General features: G+C 52.1%; 1 non-coding gene and 1 pseudogene across 1 annotated transcript; both read left to right on the forward strand.

Moving 5' to 3' along the window:
• Nucleotides 1-3349: 3349 nt before the first annotated feature.
• On the forward strand, nucleotides 3350-3533 carry LOC133106460 (U2 spliceosomal RNA). Its single transcript, XR_009704501.1, has one exon. It is a non-coding gene; the product is annotated as a U2 spliceosomal RNA (small nuclear RNA).
• Nucleotides 3534-15336: 11803 nt separating this feature from the next.
• LOC133106550 (U2 spliceosomal RNA) lies at nucleotides 15337-15514 on the forward strand (annotated as a pseudogene).
• The last annotated feature ends 5496 nt before the right edge of the window (nucleotides 15515-21010 follow it).

Raw genomic sequence — 21010 nt, forward strand, 5'->3', positions numbered from 1 at the left:
CTCTTTGTTTTTAAACACGGTTTTAAAGGATTTTAAACTTAAAGATCTCTTAAGAGAGGTAAATACGGCTCCGGGCTTTACCTGGAGTAGTCCGGATGGGGCCAGAGCCTCCAGAATTGATTTTATTTTCGGAAGGGGGGTGGCAGCGGCTACAGCACGGGCCACCCCGGTGTTTTTCTCGGACCACGTCCTCCTGACCTGCTCCCTGGTGCTGGAAGGCAGCCTGGAAGTAGGACGGGGGGTGTGGAGGCTGAACTGTCTCCTGCTAAAGGAGCGGGGAGTGCAGGAGCAGTTCAGGAAGGAATATTTAGCCTGGCAGTCTCTCCAGGACCTTTTTGGGAGCAGGGCGGAGTGGTGGGAGGACACAAAGCCCAAAATAAAGGGTTTTTTTATCCACGCTGGCGTGGAGAAACGGGAGAGAGAGAGGCGCGTGTGGGCCGGGCTCCAGAGGCGCCTCAATCGCTACTCTAACCTCCTGCTCGGGGGTTTTGACTTCCGAGCGGAGGTGGAGGAGACGAGGCGTCTCATGGCTGCCATGGCAGAAGCCCAGGGGAAGGGCGTGATTTTTAGGAGCAGGGAGAGGGACATAGATGAGGGAGAGGCCTGCACCAGGTACTTTTTTAAAAGGGTGATGGCGCAGGGAGCCCTCATGAAGGGGTTGAGGAAAGAGGATGGCTCCTTGGCCGAAACGAGTGAGGGTTTGAGGGAGGAGGTGGAAAGTTTCTACTCCAACCTCTTCTCCACCAAGGAGGTGGTGGAGGAGAGGTTGGAGGAGTTTCTGAGGGTAATAGACAGAACTGTTGGAGAGGGGGTGGGTCTTGAGGCCCCCATAGTTTTAGCCGACCTGTCCACCGCCCTGAGGTCTTTTAAAAAAGGGAAGGCAGATGGCTTGCCCCTGGAATTTTATGAGACGTTTTGGGATCTGGTGGGTCCGGATTTGGAAAACGTTTTTAAGGATTTTGATTTTAGGGAGCAGCTCCCGAACAGTTTTAAGGAGGGAGTTGTGACCCTGTTATTTAAAAAAGGAGAGGTGACGGACCTAAAAAACTGGCGTCCGATCACACTTTTAAATTTTGATTTGAAACTTTTTAGCAAGATTTTAACAATCAAAATGAAATCGGTTTTAGGGGGTTTGATACACCCGGATCAAACCTGTGCAGTGGCCGGAAGGAGGATCACGGACAGCCTGGTGTTGGTGAGAGATGCCATCTGTCTGGCGAGAGACAGAAATCTGAAATTAGCTCTTCTAAATTTAGATTTCGAAAAGGCTTACGATCGGGTCTCGCACCAGTACATGTTCAGTGTACTGCAAAAGATGGGCTTTCCGGCCAGGTTTCTAGCTCGGGTGGGACTTCTTTACGCGGGGGCGAGGAGTAGATTCTTGGTAAATGGGGTCCTAACCAGGGCAGTGAAAATCAACTGCGGCGTCCGCCAGGGGTGTCCCTTATCCCCTCTTCTGTTCGTGTGCTGTATAGAGCCATTTGCAGAGGTCTTGAGAAGGGAAGCCTGGATAGCGGGTTTAAAGATCCCGGGTAGTGGGGGGAGGGAGGCCAGGTGTATCTTTTATATGGACGACGTCACGATTTTATGTAGTGACGCTCGCTCGGTAAAAAAGGTCTTAGAGAAGGCAGCTTTGTATGGGGAGGCCTCAGGGTCGAGGCTAAACGAGGACAAGTCTGTCCTCAAGACCTTTGGAGTGTGGGAGGAAGGAGAGCGCCAAGCACTCCCCCTGGTGGAGACTCAGGGGGATGTGCGGGTGCTGGGCCTTGTTTTTAACTCGGAAGGGAAGGGAGGGGGGAACTGGGAGGTGGTGCTGAAGAAGGCTGAGCGCAGGCTCCAGTTTTGGCAGCTTCGGAGGCTCACCTTCCAGGGGAAGATCCTGATTTTAAAGTCTGTGTTGGTCCCGTTATTGTCTTTTGTGGGTGTCATTTTTGTTCCGTCGCGTTCTGTCCTGTCTCGTCTAAATCAGTGTGTGTTTCGGTTTTTATGGGGAGGGGGGTGGGAACGGCTCCGGAGGGAATGGGTTAGGCGGGAGCCGGGGAGGGGCGGGAGGGGGGTCCCGGATTTTTACCGTGTTTTGTTGAGCCAGTTTGTGGCGCTACATGTTTCAATGGTTTTAAAAATGAACACACTGGGATCCTTTTTAGTACGGTTTTTTATAGGGAGGTACCTGAAGCGGCTGGGACTTATTAAGGTGCCCCTCACGGTGCCCATGGCTTTTGAAATGCCCAAGCCATATCGGCCGCTTCAGGTCTTTCTGGGGAAGTGTGGGTTGGAGGGGGAGGGGGAGGGTACCCTGGCCTCTCACCGTGCTATCCTCTCTTTTGTGCAGGGCAGAGACCAGGTGTGTCCAGTGCGCGGGCTGGCGGTAGGCCAAGCAACAACCGTTTGGAGCGCGGTCACCCATCCGGATCTGCTCCACAAACACAGGGACCTGGCGTGGTTCGGCGCCCACGAGGTGTTGCCAGTGCGGGCAGTGATGCACGCGAGACGCCTGGCTACTGTTGCGGTGTGCCCCCGGGATGGATGCCGGGACGAGGAGTCAGTCCGCCACGCACTGTGGGACTGTGAGGCCGCCAGGGAGCTCTGGAGGCTGGCCGACCCCCTGCTGAGCCTCTTCTTCAGAGGCGGGACAATGACCCTGCAGCACGCCCTTTACGGGGCGGGGAAACAGGCGCTGGGGACCAGGAGCTGGAGGGCCATGTGGCTCACAGCAAACTGCTGCAAAGAGGCCCTCTGGACAGCCAGGACTCTCTGGGTGGAGGAGAGGAGGGCACTGGAACTGGAGGCAGTGTGGCGGCTGGCAAAATCCCGGGTCCGGGACTACATGAGGAGAGACCGGAGGAGGAAAGGCACAGACGAGGCCCGGACGATGTGGGGCCCCGCAGCATGGACTCTCGTGGGTGCGGACGGAGGAACAGCAATGGGCGGTCTTTGTGTTTGTGGAATAGAAGGGAGAGGAGTGTGTTTTTTAAGGACACAGGACTGCCCAATACAAAAGGTTGAGTGAGGTTTGGGTTTTTAACTCTGGGTTTTAAACTGTGTTTTGTGTTGTTTTGGTTTTGAACCGTTGTTAAATTATTTGTGTAATTTCTTTTAAAGAGGGGGTGGGTAATTTTATGTATTTAAAATGTGTTTGGATTCATTAGTCTCTGTGGGAGGGGGGAAAATGAAGCCAGTTTTTTTCCTTTTCCTTTTTTTTACTTCTGGGGTGGGTTCGGGAAATGTTGTTGTATATCTTGAGTTTGTTTGTGTTTGTTTAGACTTTGTGTAAAAAATATATATATATAAAATTTTTGTAACGGTAATGTAAGCCCAAGTAAACTGTCTGGAAATGCAAACTGAGGGCAGATTTAATAAAAAAATTTAAAAACAAAAAATCTGTTCTTATCAGTTTAATATCTGATACGTCCCCTATCAGGGGACTATATATTAAACGGATTTTTGGCACAGGGAGTCGGAGAAGGAGCTTGCTCCGTCCGCTTCAGGCATCGACCCGTTATTGCAGTGCGTTCGGGAACGGTGCGCCTCTCCAAGTTTTGTGCAAAAAAAGGTTGTGTTTTGTTGTCCTTTACTAGGTGGGTGGGTTGCCCTGTTCTTCCCCCTTTTTGTTTGTTTGTTTGTTTTTTTTGTATGTATGTAAATTGTGTTGTAAATAGGGTGAATATGTGCCCTTGTTGTAAGTGTGCTTGCCTCTGGTTTTTAGCAAAATGATGTAGTTTTCTGTTCTGTTCTCTTCAGATTGTATTAACCCAATGCCCTCTGCTCGTAAAACAGCAGAGGACACTGGGCTTGCAGGTGTTGAGGCAATTTGAGCGGCGTGTCCCTCTTTCTTTCTCTCTCCCTTTTGCTCGTTTCCCTCTCTCTTTGAAGGTCTGTTGTGAAACCGAAGTACCAGTGGCCGGACCGACAGCGTTTTGGGGCTAGGCACGTACCAGTGGCCTGACCGCGGCCTGCCGAACCCCAAACGCCGAAGCCGACACAGCGTTTTGGGGCTAGGCAGGTACCAGTGGCCTTACCGCGGCTTGCCGAACCCCAAACGCCGAAGCCGACGCAGCGCTTGGAGGATCCCCTGCCAGAAGTCTCCCCTGCCAGAAGTCTTCTACCATCCGGAGGAAGAGCCACGTCTGCTGCGGAACGCCTTTTTGCCGAGGACCGGAGGGAAGTTCCAGAGCTGACCGGAGAGATCTCCCGGATAGGGTTGCTCTCCGGGCCACCGCCAGCTTTTCTTTGCTGGGCCTTCGCCATTCCTGTTGCGCTCTCCCTCTGGTCTTCCAGGCTCTGCAGCAGCTCCACCTGAGGCTCCCCGAAGACGAGGCTGAGGAGCAGGCAGACGGGGACCAAGGACCTCCCTCACCCAGACGACGCCGACCGGATCCAGCTTTGCCATCCCTGCTTGGATCCAACGCTTGGCGTCTTCTTCAAGAAGGGAGGTGCCACTGCACCAGGGGAGCTGATCTTTGATCAGCTCCTTTTGGGCTTGCCTTTTGGTCCCCTGGGGACAAAGACAACATCTTTGAGCGCTGTGTCTGCTTTTCTTCCCAACGGCAAAGGTCCGGCCTGAGCGAGAGGGAGGATGGCGACAGGAGTCCAGCCAGGTGTCAGAAGACATCACGCCGTCCGCATGACTCTCCTGCCCAGTGGAGAAGGGGGCAGCAGCAGTAGTGTGGGTCCTCTGGTGGAGCAAGGGGCAGGTGGTGCAGCCGCTGAGGGCACCACTGGGCCAGCTGCCACCAGTGGAGGAAATGGAGCTGCTGCCCCAAAAGTGAGCGGACAGGACAGGAGAGTGACAGGTATGACCCACCTGGAATTTAGTCGGGCAGTTCTTCAGCGAGCCATGGGCTTTGTGCCTGGCGACCTGAACTGCCTGTTGAAGGTTCCAGGAAATGCAGATATTTTTGAAATTAGCTTTAAAAACGCTAATGTCCTGGAGAGGTTCTGGAACCTCTTTAGAGAGGGGAAGGACAAGGCCCCCCTCAGCAACTTTGAGGTAGAGCCCCTGTCCGACACGGAAAACAAAGTGGTCACTGTACAGTTTTATAATGAAGCTGTACAGGACCACGATGTGAGTACGTGGTTGGGCAGGTATGGCAGTGTAAAATCAGGATCTCGGAGGGTCCTGGATGAGGACGGAGTCTGGACCGGGGCCAGAAAATGGCTGGTCCAGCTAAAACCTGACCCCTCTGCAGTTGGGGGGGTATGTCATATCCCCAGCACCATTACGCTGGGGAGACACCGGGGCGTGGTGTTTTATCACGGCATGCCCAAGCTGTGCAGGAACTGCGGCGAGTTAGGTCACTTGGCCGCAGCCTGCACAGTGGTCAAGTGCAAGTCGTGTGGCGGCGAGCACGAGACCAGGGTGTGCCGTGACCCGAGGCCCTGTAATCTTTGCGGGGTGAGGGGGCATCTCTTCCGGGATTGCCCCCTCTCGTACGCGAACAGGGCCCGGAGCACCGCGCCCCTACCATCGTCATTGACTGCCCCCCCGCTCCCTACCCCTCTTATACCCACAATAATCGAAAATACATACACGTCCCCCCTCATTCAGCCTGATAACATACCAACACAAGCACCGAGCACGGCACAAGACCTCCCCTGTAGCACTATTTCGGAAATCCCAAACAGCACAGTTCCCCTGATTACCCTATCCCCAATCACCACAGTAAAGGAGGAGCCTGACTCCGACATCCTCATCACGGTGGAGGAGTCAGACTCCTCAACCACAGACACTGATGACACCATCACACCTTGGCAGAAGGCAAAATCCAAAAAGGGCAAAAGAATGAGATCACCAAAAACTACAGCTCAGCACAATTTTCCCACCCAGCCTGCAAATCCAGCAATAACACGCCAAACCAAACTAGCCAAAAGAGCCGTTATGACAAACCCAAAAGAAACCCCACAAACCTCCGTTAGGCCAAATCCCCTACCACGCCCAAACAAACCAACCCCACCACCATCAAAGCCGAGACAAACCGGTCACCACACCCTTAGCACCCTTCATCCTAGAACCACTAAGGACCAGCCAGCCCCTGGACCCAAACAACATCCGCCTCTCAGGGCCCTCCAGGGGCTGGGGGGAAGCCTGGGGTAAGAACATCTGCCCCCACCTCTCCAGGACGGAACCTCCCAGGCAGTCGGGAGGGGAGACCCATGGGAGCACATGGTCAGGGGGTGAGTAGGCGCCAAAATAACCCAGACACAATTTTTACTACAATAGACCAAATGTGCCAAAAAATTTCCAGTAATAACCCCGGTACACCAGATACACACCAAAAATAAACTTTATGGAAAATACAATCACATTAACAACACTCAACACTCGCAGCATTAAACATCCAGACAAACGCTCAACAGTTTTCTCCATTCTTTCACAAATCCCCTCGGACGTCGTCCTGCTCCAGGAATGTGGAATCCCGTTCCGGGAGTTGGATGGCGTTCTGGGGGGGGGAATGGAGAATGGGAGACTCTCTCTGGTCTGGCTCCAACATCGCCAGAGCTGATGGGGTCGGCACGTTGACCAAGAATCCCTTTGTTAAAACAACAGCACACAATATTGTGGAGAGTGGGCGAATCCTCGTCACTGATTTCGATGTCGGGGGTTCCCCACTCAGGGTCGTCAACGTGTACGGCCCCACCAGTGTGGCCGAGAGAGTCTCCCTTTTCACAAAATTACGCTCCATATTACACACTACAATGCCCGTCGTCGTAGGGGGAGACTTCAACTGTGCTTTAAGAGATGAGGACCGCAGCAAACCAAGGCCGGATCGCTCCGGCACCCTGCTGCGGTCCCTCATCGAGGATTTCTCCCTCTGCGACGCCGGGGGCGCCTCTCCTCCCCAGCATACGTTCGTGAGTTCCTCTGGCTCCTCCTCATCCAGAATTGACATGTTTCTGCTCTCCCCAGGCCTGAGGGTGCACAGCTATTCCACCAAGGCGGTGCACTTCTCGGACCACCACATGGTAACCGTGTCCCTGGTCTGGGAGAAATCGATAACCGTGGGTAAGGGGCTCTGGCGAATGAACATCAGCCATCTCCAAGACCCCCAGGTGCGTCTCTCCTTCTCGAGAAGATACCTGGAGTGGGTGAGTCTGAAACATCTCTTTGACTCCCCGGTGGAGTGGTGGGAGATGGTGAAGGAGCGAGTGCGGGGCTACTTCCGGGCAGTCGGGCGGAGGAAGGCGAGGGAAGGGAGGGCAGTTTTTGAACGCCACAATGCTGCCCTCCAAAGACTAAGCCTCCTCCAGTCCCGAGGCCTGGATGTTAGCAGCGAGATCGCGCAAGCTCGGCAGAACCTCACCACCCTCTACCGGGAAGAGCGGAAGAAACAGACCTTCCGCTCCAAACTCCAGGGCCTCGAGGAGGATGAGAAATGCACACGGTTCTTCTTCCGCAGGGCACGGACCAAGACGAATAACATCTTGTCTCTCTATAACAGCAGAGGTGTGGTGGTGTCTGAAGAGGCGGAGGTCCGGGAGGTGGCCAGGGAGTTCTATGAGGGCCTTTACAGCGAGAGGCCCTCAGACGGGGCTCTCATGGACACCTTCCTGGGCTGCCTGGACAGACGCCTGGGAGATGAGCAGATGGAGGTGGAGTTGAGCACTGAGGAGCTCACCAGGGCGGTGCACTCCTTGAACACGCAAAAAGCTCCGGGCCCTGACGGAATCCCAGCTGAGTTTTATCAGGCTCACTGGGATCTCCTGAAGGGGGACGTGGCGGAAGTGTTCAGGGCTGCGTACAGGGAGGGGCGGTTAGGCGCCTCACTGAGACAGAGCTCAGTAGCTCTTGTCCCAAAGAAGGGGGACCTGAAGGACCTCCGCAACTGGCGGCCGATCAACCTCCTCTCAGTCGATTACAAGATCATGGCGAAGGCGCTGATGGGGAGGTTCCAAGGCCTGATAACATCGGTGATCGGACCGGACCAGACCTGCAGCGTGCAGGGGAGGTCCATAAATGACAACCTGCTCCTCGCGAGGGATCTAATCATCCACTCCGGGGAGCGGAGGTCCCCCTTGTGCCTTCTCAGTCTCGATCAAGAGAAGGCATTTGACCGGGTGAGTCATGTGTGCTTGGAGAGAGTGCTAGAGAAAATGAACATTCCTGGCCCCCTCCTGCGCTGGACAAAGATCTGTCTGACAGATATAACGGGCAGAGTGGTTGTCAATCGGCAGCCCTCTGCCCCGTTCGAGGTCAGGTCTGGCGTCAGGCAGGGGTGCCCTCTAGCATCTCTCCTGTACGTCATCTACCTGGAACCGTTCCTCCAGGCCCTCAGGGCCAATCCAGGGGTGGTGGGCTACCCACTACCTGGAGCCGGGGGGGAACGGCTAAAGGTGATGGCGTACATGGACGACATTGCCATCGTCGCCACAGACAGTCGTTCTATCGCTTGTGCCACCAAGGTGTTGGACGACTTCTGTGTGGCCACTGGCGCCCTGGTCAACAGGGACAAGAGTGAACTGTTTCTGTCTCCACATTGGAGTGAGGAGCTGACCGTTTCCTTCCCTGTGCGTAGGAATACCATCAAGCTCCTGGGGGTGACCTTCCAGGCTGATGGAGGAGGGAGAACCAGCTGGGAGGGAGCCCTCCGCCACGTCCAAAATAAAATCAGGAGCTGGAGTGCACGGCCCTTGACCATGGCGGGTAAGATCCTTGTCCTGAAGGCAATTGTCCTACCCATTCTGCTCTATTTGGGGAGGGTGTTTCCCCCAGACAAAGCCACCGGGAAGTTAATCACCCGGATGGCTTTCCGCTTTGTCTGGGGGAGCACGATGGAAAAACTGAAACGTGTCACCCTCCTCAAGGAGAAGCGGAATGGGGGGCGGGGGGTCCCAGATATCGTAAACATCATTATGGTGCAGGGTCTGGCCACCCTTGTCCAGAACGTAGGGAAGGTGGGTAAGGCCTCTGGTACCTTTGCCAGGTACTATGCCACCCCCTTCCTCAGAGCAATGGGCTTGGGTGTGCTGGACCTCACCATACCCTACAGCTGGGACCCCCCCTATGTCTATCGAGCCCTGAAGGACTTTGCCTACAGGACGGGTCTGCCCAGGGCTGGCCTAACCTTGTGGAGCTACAAAATGATCATGGCTCATTTACGATCTGGCCAAATTGTAACGCTCCCGAGGGGGGGGCCAGACCTGGACCCGCAAGTCATCTGGGCAAATGTGACACACAAGTGTCTTACCAACAAACAAAAAGACATTGCCTGGATGACAGCCCATAGGTGTCTCCCCACACGAACTTTTATGTATCGCCGGCACTTAGCCCTGACTGAACGCTGCCCCCACGGATGCACTGACTCTGAACACATTCACCACCTGTTCTGGGAGTGCTCCGTGGCCAGGCGGGTCTGGGGCCTTGTTTGTTCCTCTGTCTCCCTAAGCAGGTTCCTGCCGAGGTCCTCCCTGATGGCTGAGGGCGTCCTCTACGGTCCGCCGGGGGGATGCAAGACCACCGTGCTCCAGCGTCAGTGGAGGATCATCAACATCGTGAAGCAGGTCCTGTGGGAGACGAGGAACATCAAGGTCTACCAAAAAACAACTGTAGACCTGATCACTCTCCGGAGGAGGATTCAAAACCTCCTCCAAGACGGCGTGATGTTGGACATTCACACCAACAAGACCCTGGCGAGAGAGAAATGGGGGGTGGACCACTGGAAAGAACTGGTTATATAGTCCACCCCCCCAAGAGGGGCAAGAGATGCTCAACACCTGCCAAACCCGAGCAAGATGGACCCTTTTTAAGCATTTTTGCCCGCTTTGGGCTTTCTTAAAAAGACTCACTTCGTTGTTTTCCGTTTGTTTTGATATGATTTTCCAAAGACTTGTTTCTCATTTGTTTAGTCATCTGTTTGCACGTTTTTGTTTGGAGTTATGTTTCATGTGATTTACAGTTGTTGTCTAGTTTTGTCGAGTGTTTGTTTTTGTTGAAATCATTATTTTGAGTTATTGAGTGTGTTTTAAAAAGGAAAAGAATTTTAAAATGTAAAAGAAATTTAAACCAATAAAACAACCTTTTACTAAAGATTTCTGTATCTGTATAAAGTATCTGTTCTTATCAGACGGAGACAACTTTCGCGATCCAGAGTTTTTTCGTGCGGGACCATGGATGCTCCAGGACCGGAGATGCCAGGAGGAACTTTACGGAGGAGGAATACAATTCGGCTGCAGGTTGCGATGGAGGAGAGACGGAAGGTGGATCTGCAGTTCATCATAGTAAGGCTGTTTAATGACTTTTTTAAGGTTGGCGTTGAGAAGATGTACTGCGTGCAGGATTACCCGAGCAGAGGTCTTTTTGATGTTACTTTGGAGAGTGAGGGCCTGTGTCTGGAGGTTTTCGAGGCCTACAAGGAGAGGAAGGAGGCTGAAGTATTAAAGGGGATAAGCATGGAGCCGCTGTTTTCAAGTGATGTGAAGCTGGTTACCCTGCTTACTTACAACCCGTTTGTGACGGCGAGGGAGGTGGAGGTGTTTCTTGGAAGATACTGCACCGTGCTAAGGCCGGAGGTGAGGATGAGAAATCGTTTCGGGGTGTGGAACGGGAAGAGGCAGGTTCTGGTGAGGCTTAGGCCAGAAGAAAAAGCGGTGGGCGGTGTGAGGCATCTGCCTGTAGTATTTTCCATCGGGCCGGATAAAGGGTTTCTAACCTATTCCGGCCTACCTACATACTGCAGGAGGTGCCTCAAGTACGGACACATGGCAAAAGACTGCAGTTTCTTTGTGTGTTTGGCATGTGGGGAGGAAGGCCATGCGGCAAGAGAGTGCCCGGCAGGAAGGAAGTGCCATCTGTGTGGGAGTGGGGAACACCTGATCCGGGACTGCCCGGCCCGGAGGCGCTCCTACGCCGAGGCAGCAGGAGGACAGCCGGCTCCCCCTGGTGGTGGGGAGGAGGAAGCGCAGGGGGAGGGGCAGCAGAGCCAGGCAGAGGAGCGGGGACGTGAGCAGGGCAGTGCTGCTTCGGCCGATGCAGCGCCTCCTGGAGGAGAGGAGGAGGAGACGCAGGCACCTGGAAGCGAGCCAGCTGGGGAGGAGCAGTCGGCGGAGGAGGCGCAGGGCTCAGGGGCAGCTCCTGCAGCAGAGGGGGTGGTGGAGGAGTCGGAGCTAGAGGCCTCAGCTTCGTCGGTGCCTTCATCTGGAGAGGTGCCCCCCACCCCACACCCTCAGGGCAGGAGGGGAGAGGCGAAGGCAGGCAGGGCAGTGCCAGCCTCTGGTGGAGCAGAGGTGGGGCGGAAGGCAGAGGCAGCAGAAGAGGCGCCCCCAGAGGGAGCTTCTGCGGCGGTGCGCGCAGGGGCAGCTGGCGGTGAGGAAGGAGGCCTGGAGGGGGGGGTGAAGCGCAGCCGCACCCCCACTTGGGCGGAGGCGACGGAGGAGCTGGCAGTAGCGAGCACCAGTGGGGAGAGCGGGTCTCCAGGGCTGGGGGAAAAGAAAAAGAAGAAGAAGGTCAGGCTGGGCGTGGCCAGGGGGAACTTTCACTCGGACTCTGAGGACTCCCTAGGCAGGTCGAGCAGTGAGAGCCGGGTGAGGGACATGGCTTCCCCACTGTCCGAGTGTGGGTATGACGGGGGGATGGTCCAACTGAGGCCCCCGAATGAGGTACCCTTTTTGGAGTATGAGGTGGAAGGGGGAGGGAGGTTTGGGGGGTTCAGCCTGTGATGGTGGCGTTTTATTTTCTGTTTTGTTTGCGTCATGGCACAATGTCTGAGAGTAATGACGTGTAATGTGAGGGGGTTGTTAAATGGGGAAAAGAGGAGGGGAGTTTTTCATTTTTTGTCTACGCAGAGTTTTACGTTTTGTTTTTTGGAGGAGGTGCATCTGAGGTCCAGTGAGGACTCTCAGAAATTTACTTTGGAATGGAAGAAGGGGTTTTCTTTTTGGAGTGTGGGTGGGGCCCATTCCTCGGGGGTGGGAATTTTGGTTAGAGGGAGGGAGATAAAAATTGTGAACGTGTTCTCGTGGGTGCAGGGGCGGGTTCTTGTGGTGGACGGGGACTGGAGGGGCATAAAATTGAGGATGGTGAATGTTTATGCTCCAGCCCTGGTGCAAAGGAGAAAGGAGTTCTTTCTGTCTTTGGAACAGGTGTGTGCCACAAGCAGGTTTGTAGTGATGGGGGGGGATTTTAATGTTTCTTTTGAATCACCGGATTGGTCGGTGGCACACCTGAAAGGTGTGTTGGGGAGGTTCTCCCTGAAAGATGGGTTTAGGGAGGTGTGGCCAAAGGACCCAGGGCTTACCTGGGGGAACAGTAGGGGGGCCAAGTCCCGCCTTGATTTTGTGTTCGTTTCAGGGGGGCAGAGGGTGAGGGCAGCGGAGGTCATTCCGCTGTTCTTTTCGGACCACAGTGGGGTGGCGGTGACAGTGGGGTGGGATGCGCCAGCCTTTGGGAGAGGGTGCTGGTGCATGAACACACAGGTTTTAAAGGAGGAGGCCTTTTGCGTGCGCTTCAGGGAAGCGTACGCAGGGTGGGCGAAATTGAAGCCATTTTTTAGCTCGGCGGTGGAGTGGTGGGAGGTGACGAAGGCCCGGATTAAGGCCTTTGTTATCGCGTACTGCCGGGGGAAAAAAAGGAGGGAGCAGAGGTACTCTCTTAGGCTCCAGAGAGAGCTGGAGGGGCTCTACGAGAGATGGAACAACGGGGGGGAGTTTGACGAGGGGAGGTGGGAGGCCTTAAAGGCAGAGCTTAAGGGTATGCACGAGGGCAAGGCACGCTCCCTGGCTTTTAGGAGCCAAGGAGAGAGATATGAAAAGGACGAGACCTGTTCCTCTTATTTTTTCCAGAGGGTGAGGGTGATGAGGGCAAAGAGGGTGATGGAAGGGCTGAGGGGGGAGGACGGGAGGGTGCATAGAGGAACGCAGGAGATGCTGAAGGTGGCCTCCTGTTACTACTCGCTCCTCTTCGGGGAAAGGGAGGTGGACAGGAGTGCCTCTGAGCGTTTTCTGGGCTTGGTGGAGGAGAGGGTGCCGGAGGGAGTGAGGGCAGTACTGGAGATGCCTTTCAGCTCAGAGGAGCTGAAAAAGGCACTCTCCGGGATGAAGGGAGGGAAGGTCCCGGGGAAGGATGGGCTTCCCAAAGAATTTTATTTTAAATTCTGGGAGCTGGTGGGCCTGGATTTTTTAGGTGTCGTTCGGGAGATCTACGAGAGGGGGGAGCTCGCCCCTTCGATGAAGGAGGGAGTGGTGGCCTTGCTCTATAAGAAGGGCGATGAGCTTGATTTGAACAACTGGCGCCCGATAACACTTCTGGGCGTCGACTATAAGCTCATCGCCCGGGCACTGGCGGGTCGGCTGAGGTTGGCCATGCCGTTCCTGGTGGGGGAGGATCAGACCTGTGGGGTGGAGGGCAGGTCGGTAGCATGGAACCTCCAGCTCACGAGGGACGTTTTTTGTTGGGTGGAGGAGAGGAACCTCCCGTTAATTTTTGTTTCTTTAGATATGGAGAAGGCTTTCGACAGGGTCAGCCATGGGTTTTTGTTTGGGGTTTTGGCGCGCTTGGGCTTTGGGGTGGGGTTCTTGAGGTGGCTGCAGCTCCTGTACAAAGGGGTAGGGAGTAGGATAGGGGTCAATGGGTTTTTGGGGGAGATGGTGGGGCAGAAGGGGGGGGTAAGGCAGGGTTGCCCCTTGTCACCGCTCCTCTTTGTTCTATACATTGAGCCGATGGCCGAGGCAGTGCGGAGGGACGGAGGGATAAGAGGGGTCCCAATGCCAGGAGCAGGGGGTGAGAGCGTGAAGGCAGGTCTGTACGCGGACGATGTCTGTCTGTTTTTGGAGGGGGACGGGAGTGTGCGGAGGGCAATGGAGGTGGTGGGGGACTTTGCCAGGGGGGCGGGGGCTTCTGTTAGCCTGGCAAAGTCCACCATGAAATATTTAGGGGCGTGGAAGGGTAGAAGGGATGGACAGTGTGGGCTGCAGGTAAGTATAGGGCCAGTGAGGGTCCTGGGGGTAGAGTTTGGGGAGGGAGACAGGCGGGACGCAGTGAGGAACTGGGAGAGGAGGGTGGCGGGTGTGAAGACCAAATTAGGCCTCTGGTCAACACGCCGGCTCACACTGTCCGGGAGGGTGTTAGCAGTAAAGGCTGACATATTTCCGTTTTTAGTTTATGTGTCTTATGTTTTTCCTTTGCCCGTGCGGCTTAAGAGGGAGCTGGTGCGGGCGGTGTTCAAGTTTTTGTGGGGGGGGGGTTATGAGTACATAAGGAGAGAGGTGATGTATATGGCGGTGGAGGAGGGAGGGAGGGATGTGTTACATTTTCCGCTTAAGTTAGATGTGTTGTTTTTTTGTAATTTGTGTGTATCCTTGGTTTCCCCGGTTTGTCATAAGTTTCAGTATTTTGTTCGTTTTTGGTTTTCGTCCTGTGTGCGGTTTTTGGTGGGGTGGGACAACAGGGTGCCGAGGGGGCAGGTGGCCCCTGCTCATTATGTGCAGGTAAGGCGCTGGGCCAGGAGGCACAAGGAGTGTGCAGACAGGGAGCTGGTGCTGCACCACAGGGCCCTGTACAAGGCCCTAAAGGAGCGGCTGAGGCCGGTGGGGGGGACAGGAGTGCCGGTGGGGCGGGAGGTCTGGGCGGTGATCCAGCAGAAAGGGCTGGAGAACCGCCTGAGGGACCTGAACTGGCTGGTGGCCTACGGGAGGCTGCCAGTGAGGGACGTCCTGTACAGGCACGGGCTGACCCAGAACAGGTTCTGTCCCAGGGAGGGCTGTGGGAGGGAGGAGGAGACCGTGGCCCATGTCTTCTGGGGCTGCCCCTTTGCCCAGGAGGTGTGGCAGCTGATGGGGAGGAGGTACAGGAGGGTAAGGGGGGTGACACGGGAGGGAGTGTTATTTGGAGAGGGGTTGGGGAGGGAGAAGGGGAGGGCCAGGTTTCAGGCACTGCTGCTGCTGAGCCTGGCGAAGCAGAAGCTGTGGGGGGCTCGGGGGGAGAGGGGGGCGGTGAAGACGGGGTGGACAGGGAGGGGGGTGGTGCGGATGGTGGAGGCGGAGGTGGAGCGGCGCTTCCGATGGGAGGTGCTCAGGTGGGGTTTCCACGCCGCATGGGAGCGATGGAAGGGGGTGAGTTAGGGTTTTTGAAGGGTTTTGTGTGTAGGGCTGTCTTTGTTTGTTTTCTTGTTTGGTTTGTATTGCTGTCTCAGTTTTCTGAGATTTTTTGGTTTGAAATGCGTTTTGTATGGCGGGAATGTGTTGGGAAGGGGGAGGGGGAAAGAATGGGTTTTGGGACTTTGGGACTTGGTTGGGAAGGGGTGGGGTTTGGGGGTTTTTTTCTGTTAAAGAGAGATGTAGAGAGGTTTTGTGTTTGGATTTTGTTGTACAGTGTGTGTATGTGAAATGATGTCTGAGCGGACAATAAAATCATTTAAATACAAAAAAAAAAATCTGTTTTATCAGTTTAATATCTGATACGTCCCCTATCAGGGGACTATATATTAAACAGATTTTTGGCACAGGGAGTCGGAGAAGGAGCTTGCTCCGTCCGCTTCAAGCATCGACCCGTTATTGCAGTGTGTTCGGGAACGGTGCGCCTCTCCAAGTTTTGTGCAAAAAAAGGTTGTGTTTTGTTGTCCTTTACTAGGTGGGTGGGTTGCCCTGTTCTTCCCCCTTTTTGTTTGTTTGTTTTTTTGTATGTATGTAAATTGTGTTGTAAATAGGCTGAATATGTGCCCTTGTTGTAAGTGTGCTTGCCTCTGTTTTTTAGCAAAATGATGTAGTAGTTTTGTGCGCGGGACGTAACTGTTTGTTATTGCGCTGTCTCGCTTTTCCCACCTTCCCTCTCGGATTGTCCGGCCGGCTGGCAGCAGTGGCAACCCCGGGTCAGTGGGAGTGGCTGGGAAGGGGGCCGGAGGCGCCTGGTGCGCTGAAAGGTCATATTTCGCTCGGGTTTCTCTTCAGCACGAATCAACCGGTTGGTTTTTTTTGGCTGTTTCTGAGAGGCTTCTTAGAGCTTTGTGTCCCTTCTCTCTCTCTTTTTTCCCTCCCTTTCCTGGCTCCTTTGCCCCTTCTTTTACCACCTGGTTTTTTCCTCCTAACCCGACAGGTTTCATTCCCAGGACGTGGCTTGACCACAGCTGGTGCGAGCTCACAGTTCACGGACCCCCCTGGAACAGCTGTACCTGGAGCGAGGAGAGTGTACCAGTGGCCTGACCGCGGCCCTCTCTGACCTCCAGGTACCCCAGGGCCTGTTGGGAGGAAACAACCAACCAGGTGGCTGGAGAGAGGAGCAACAACAAAGGGGGTACTAAATGGAAATTAAGCAGTCATACTTGTACTGTTCAAATTCCCCCCTTACACCAATCAAACAAACAGATGGAAGCTTCCACTAACCCCCCTCCAGAAATACCACCTGGTTGCACTCCACTTCCTGTTTGGTAGTGGCACCCAGGATTGAACGGACCCAGGTAAAAACTTTCCCATCAAGTTTTAAACGGTAAAACCCCAATAAACATTTTTAAATGCACTCGCTGTTTATTTCATTACCTTTACCGATGCCGGCAGACATGTAAATAGTGTTTGTGTTGCGTGTCTGTAACAGTGCAAGTCTCTTAGTGGTGCTAGTCCTTGACAGCTCCCCCCAGCTTTGAGGTAGAGCCCCTGTCTGACATGGAAAACAAAGTGGTCACTGTGCAGTTTTATAATGAAGCTGTGCAGGATTATGTGGTTAGGCAGGTACGGCATTGTTAAATCCAGATCTTGGAGGGTCCTGGATGAGGATGGAGTCTGGACCGGGGCCAGGAAATGGCTGGTCTAGCTCAAGCCCGACCCCTCTGCAGTCGGGGGGGTATGTCACATCCCCAGCACCATCATGCTGGGGAGACACCGGGGCGTAATGTCTTATTACAGCATGCCCAAGCTGTGCAAGCTTGCCCACTCCCACCCCTTCAAACACTGAGCACAATACAACACCTTCCCTGCAGAACAAACTCCGGAACCCAACACCAAAGCCACTCAATCTTTAATTATCACCGTTAAGGAGGAGCCTGACTCCGACACACCCATCATGGTGGAGGGGTCAGACTCCTCAACCACTAATTCTGAAGACACCATAACACCTTGGCAAAAGGCTAAATCAAAAAGGGGCAAAAGATTAAGATCCAACTGAAGCAGCACCCCAGAATCTACCCACCCAGCAATAGCGTGTCACATGAAACAAGCCAAAAGAACAGTTCCACTCAACCCCAAGGAAACCCCAAAAACCTCCCTCTTTGCCCAAACAAACCAGCTCCACCTCCATCAAAGTACAACCAAACGGGCCACTATATCTCCAACATTTTAAATTTTTATTATTCTTTATTTTTAAAAATGTTTTCCTTTTAATGGGGCATGAAATGCCTTTTCGACTTTGATTGCCTACCCCGTATGTACCTTTGCCCTTTAATTTCCTGGATTTTGACCTCATTGCTTTTTCAACTTTCCTTTTGCATCTCATTTTGGCTTGGTTGTCTTGTGATCTCTTGGCTTTGGACTGTAAAACTATGTTTTGGAATATCCCTTGGTCTGCATCTGGGTTCTCAGGGTTGTACATAACACATATGCAAGTTTTGTTCAGCACAAATTCTGACCCATCTCATCCATATTGACACGGGGTGATGATTATTCTCTGGCAGGGGAGGGGCGATGCCCTGAGCAAGACCGCCTACTGTAAAGCTTGATAATTACACAGTGGAGCATAGGCTTAGTCACTTCTTCATTACTGAAAATGGCACGAATGACTGGACTTCAGGTGCTGTATGCCTTGTGGAAGAAGCAAAACAACTCATCAGGTATCGACAGTGACAAAGAGCAGTGTCATTCTGAACAGCAAAAGGAACCAGCTGAGAAACAACTTCATGAGTAAATGCATTTCCTGCATGTGGACTGCAACTTCTCCAACTTTGAATATAAAGTAATATGCACATTTGTAAATTACCACACTCTCACCATTGAATCTCAAAATAATACATACAATGGGAGCAATAATTATTTGATCCCTTGCTGATTTTGTAGGTTTGCCCACTTACAAAGAATGGAACTGTGTAGAATTTTAATCATAGGTACATTTTAACATAGACAGAATATCACAAAATAAACCACAATAACATATACATTTTATAAATTTCATATGAAATAAGTATTTGATCCATAGAACAATAGGACTTAATACTTGGTGGAGAAACCTTTGTTGGCAAGCACAGAGGTCAGACGTTTGTTGTAGTTTTTCATCAGGTTTGCACAGATCTTGGGGAGGGATTTTGGTCTTTGCTCTTTGCAGATCCTCTCCAAATCCTTAAGGTTAAGGTTCCGAGGCTGTCGCTTGGCAACTCGAAGCTTCAGCTCCCTCCACAGATTTGATGGGATTTAGGTCTGGAGACTGGCTAGGCCACTCCAGGACCTTAATATGCTTCTTTTTGAGCCACTCCTTTGTTGCCTTGGCCGTATGTTTTGGGTCATTGTCACGTTGGAAGACCCATCCACAACCCATTTTCAGTGCTCTCACTGAGGGAAGGAGGTTGTTGCCCAAAATTTCCTGGTACATGGCCCCATTCATCCTCCCCTCGATACGGTGAAGTCGTCCTGTCCCCTTAGCTGAGAAACACCCCCAAAGCATAAGGTTTCCACCTCCATGCTTCACAGTGGGGATGGTGTTCTTGGGGTTGTACTCAGCATTTCTCTTCCTCCAAACACGGCGAGTCGAGTTGATGCCAAATAGCTCTATTTTGGTCTCATCTGACCACATCACCTTCTCCCAAGCCTCCTCTGGATCATCCAGGTGTTCTTTGGCAAACTTCAGATGGGCCTGTACATGTGCCTTCTTCAGCAGAGGAACCTTGCGTGCGCAGCAGGATTTTAATCCTTCACAGTGTAGTGTGTTACTGACGGTTCTCTTCATGACTGTGGTCCCAACTGCCTTCAGGTCATTAACAAGCTCCTCCTGTGTAGTACTGGGCTGATCCCTGACCTCTCTCATGATCATTGATATCCCACGAGGCGAGATCTTGCGTGGAGCCCCAGACCGAGGGAGATTGGCGGTGAGTTTGTGTTTCTTCCATTTTCTAATAATTGCTCCAACAGTTGTTAAACAAGCAGCTTGGTGAGAAGTTATTTTCTTGTAGCCCATCCCAGCCTTCTGCAGGTCTACAATTTTGTTCCTGATGTCCTTAGACAGCTCCTTTGTCTTGGCCATGGTGGAAACGTTGGAATCTGATTGTGTGGACAGGTGTCTTTTATACAGCTACATAACGATGTAGCGAGTTGACACAGGTGTTTTGGGTAATGAGTTGAGATTAGGAGTGCTTCTTAATGGAAAACTAACTGGTCTGTGGGAGCCAGAATTATTGCTGATTGGTAGGGGATCAAATATTTATTTCATGCAAAAATACGGTAATAAATTTATAAAAAGTATGATGATTATTTTGTGATATTCTGTCTCTCAATGTTAAAATGCACCTATGATTAAAATTCTACACAAATCCATTCTTTGTAAGTGGGCAAACCTACAAAAATCAGCAAGGGATCAAATAATTATTTGACTGTATGTGATGTGTAGTGGCTTAGGCAGGATTCTAAAACTGGTTGTACTTGCAGCACAATCAATATTAATGTACTTTACCTACGTTTGGGGAAATGGCAGAGAGAAAATACTTTGCTAAACAGACCAACTGCAAGAGGAAGTGCATGTCTTACGATCATACTGTTAAATGTGTGCTGTATTAAAACCCGTGTTTTTCTGAATAGTCAGTAATGCGTGTTTATAAGTTCCCACTCTGTTCTGAATTCATGAAGGATTCTTACAATTACATCTCAAAATAATACCTCTGCATTTTTAAAGGTAAAGAGGCACCTTTGTTTGTAGGCTATATAGACACACACACAGGATTTATTATTTTGGACAGTGCTGCAACAAATTCTTACATGCTATACAAAGAACTGTCATCACTGGAACAGGAAGCAGTGGCACTTATGGAGGAGCTCACTGCACAGCTGTGTGGTGTCTCAGAGACAGAACCCAAGGAATCTCAACAGGCCATGTATGATCATGTGCCTGTGCCTCCAGCCACACAGACTCTGGATGTCAACAAGGTGGCGTCGTATGGTCGCAAGAGGTGCATGCTGTGCAGGATGGACATTGGGAAGAAACAGAACACTCAATGGAAGTGCAAAGAGGGTGATGTCCCCCTTTGCGGACAGCTAAAAGGGCACATTTGGGATGTTTGTGAATTGCATCTTCATTGTATGTAGATTGTGAGGTGATTTCAGTAAGTTCCTGAATCAAAATATGTATTTGTCTTTGAAATGGCTCACCGAGTATTGCTTTGTGGAAAGGCATTCTCTTAGAGGTAGGGAGGGGTCAGGCCAAGTGTGAAAAGCCTACTTACTCAGCCTTATATTTTATATTTCTAATTGGATTTACTACAATATCTTCGAGACCCAAGACCAAGATGAACAAATGTCAGCAACCCTAACATCGTTACAATTGGTTAGCGCAGGCTTTTGCAACATTCCTGGACGGGTTCAAAACTGAGGGTTTGAATGTGTGATTCTAGAGCAATTTACAACCCAGAAATGATTCAGTCCTACTTGCTGTTCTCATATGATTGTAGCGGAGTTTGTGCTGAAAATAATTACATTACACACTTTGGATATATAAAGTTGATTAAATTGACAAATGTCAGAGTGTGGCAGTCATTAGTTCTCATTTTGCCTTCAGACCCCAGAGGGTTGAAAGCACTGGCTAAGCACATTTGTGATAAATAAGGATTTGTGGGCGTGTGATGTGAATTTATGGAGTAACAAAGGAGTTCTTCTGGCATGACATCAGTATAGGTATAAAGATATAGGTTTGAGGCAATTTGATACTCCAGACATGCAACTGTTCCTCATTGCAATCCCAAAAGCCAGGTCTCTGCCCAGTTTCTAACTGGGGACCAGTCTCGTGTGAGGCAAATGCGATAACCATGATACTTTTGAAACCACATGGCAGCAAGGCATCATATTAGTTGCATTTAATTAAAAGTTCTGAAAATTGCACAATGATTTTGTGTTGAAGCAT

This window comes from Conger conger, chromosome 12 (assembly GCF_963514075.1).
Source record: "Conger conger chromosome 12, fConCon1.1, whole genome shotgun sequence".
Lineage (NCBI taxonomy): Eukaryota > Metazoa > Chordata > Actinopteri > Anguilliformes > Congridae > Conger > Conger conger.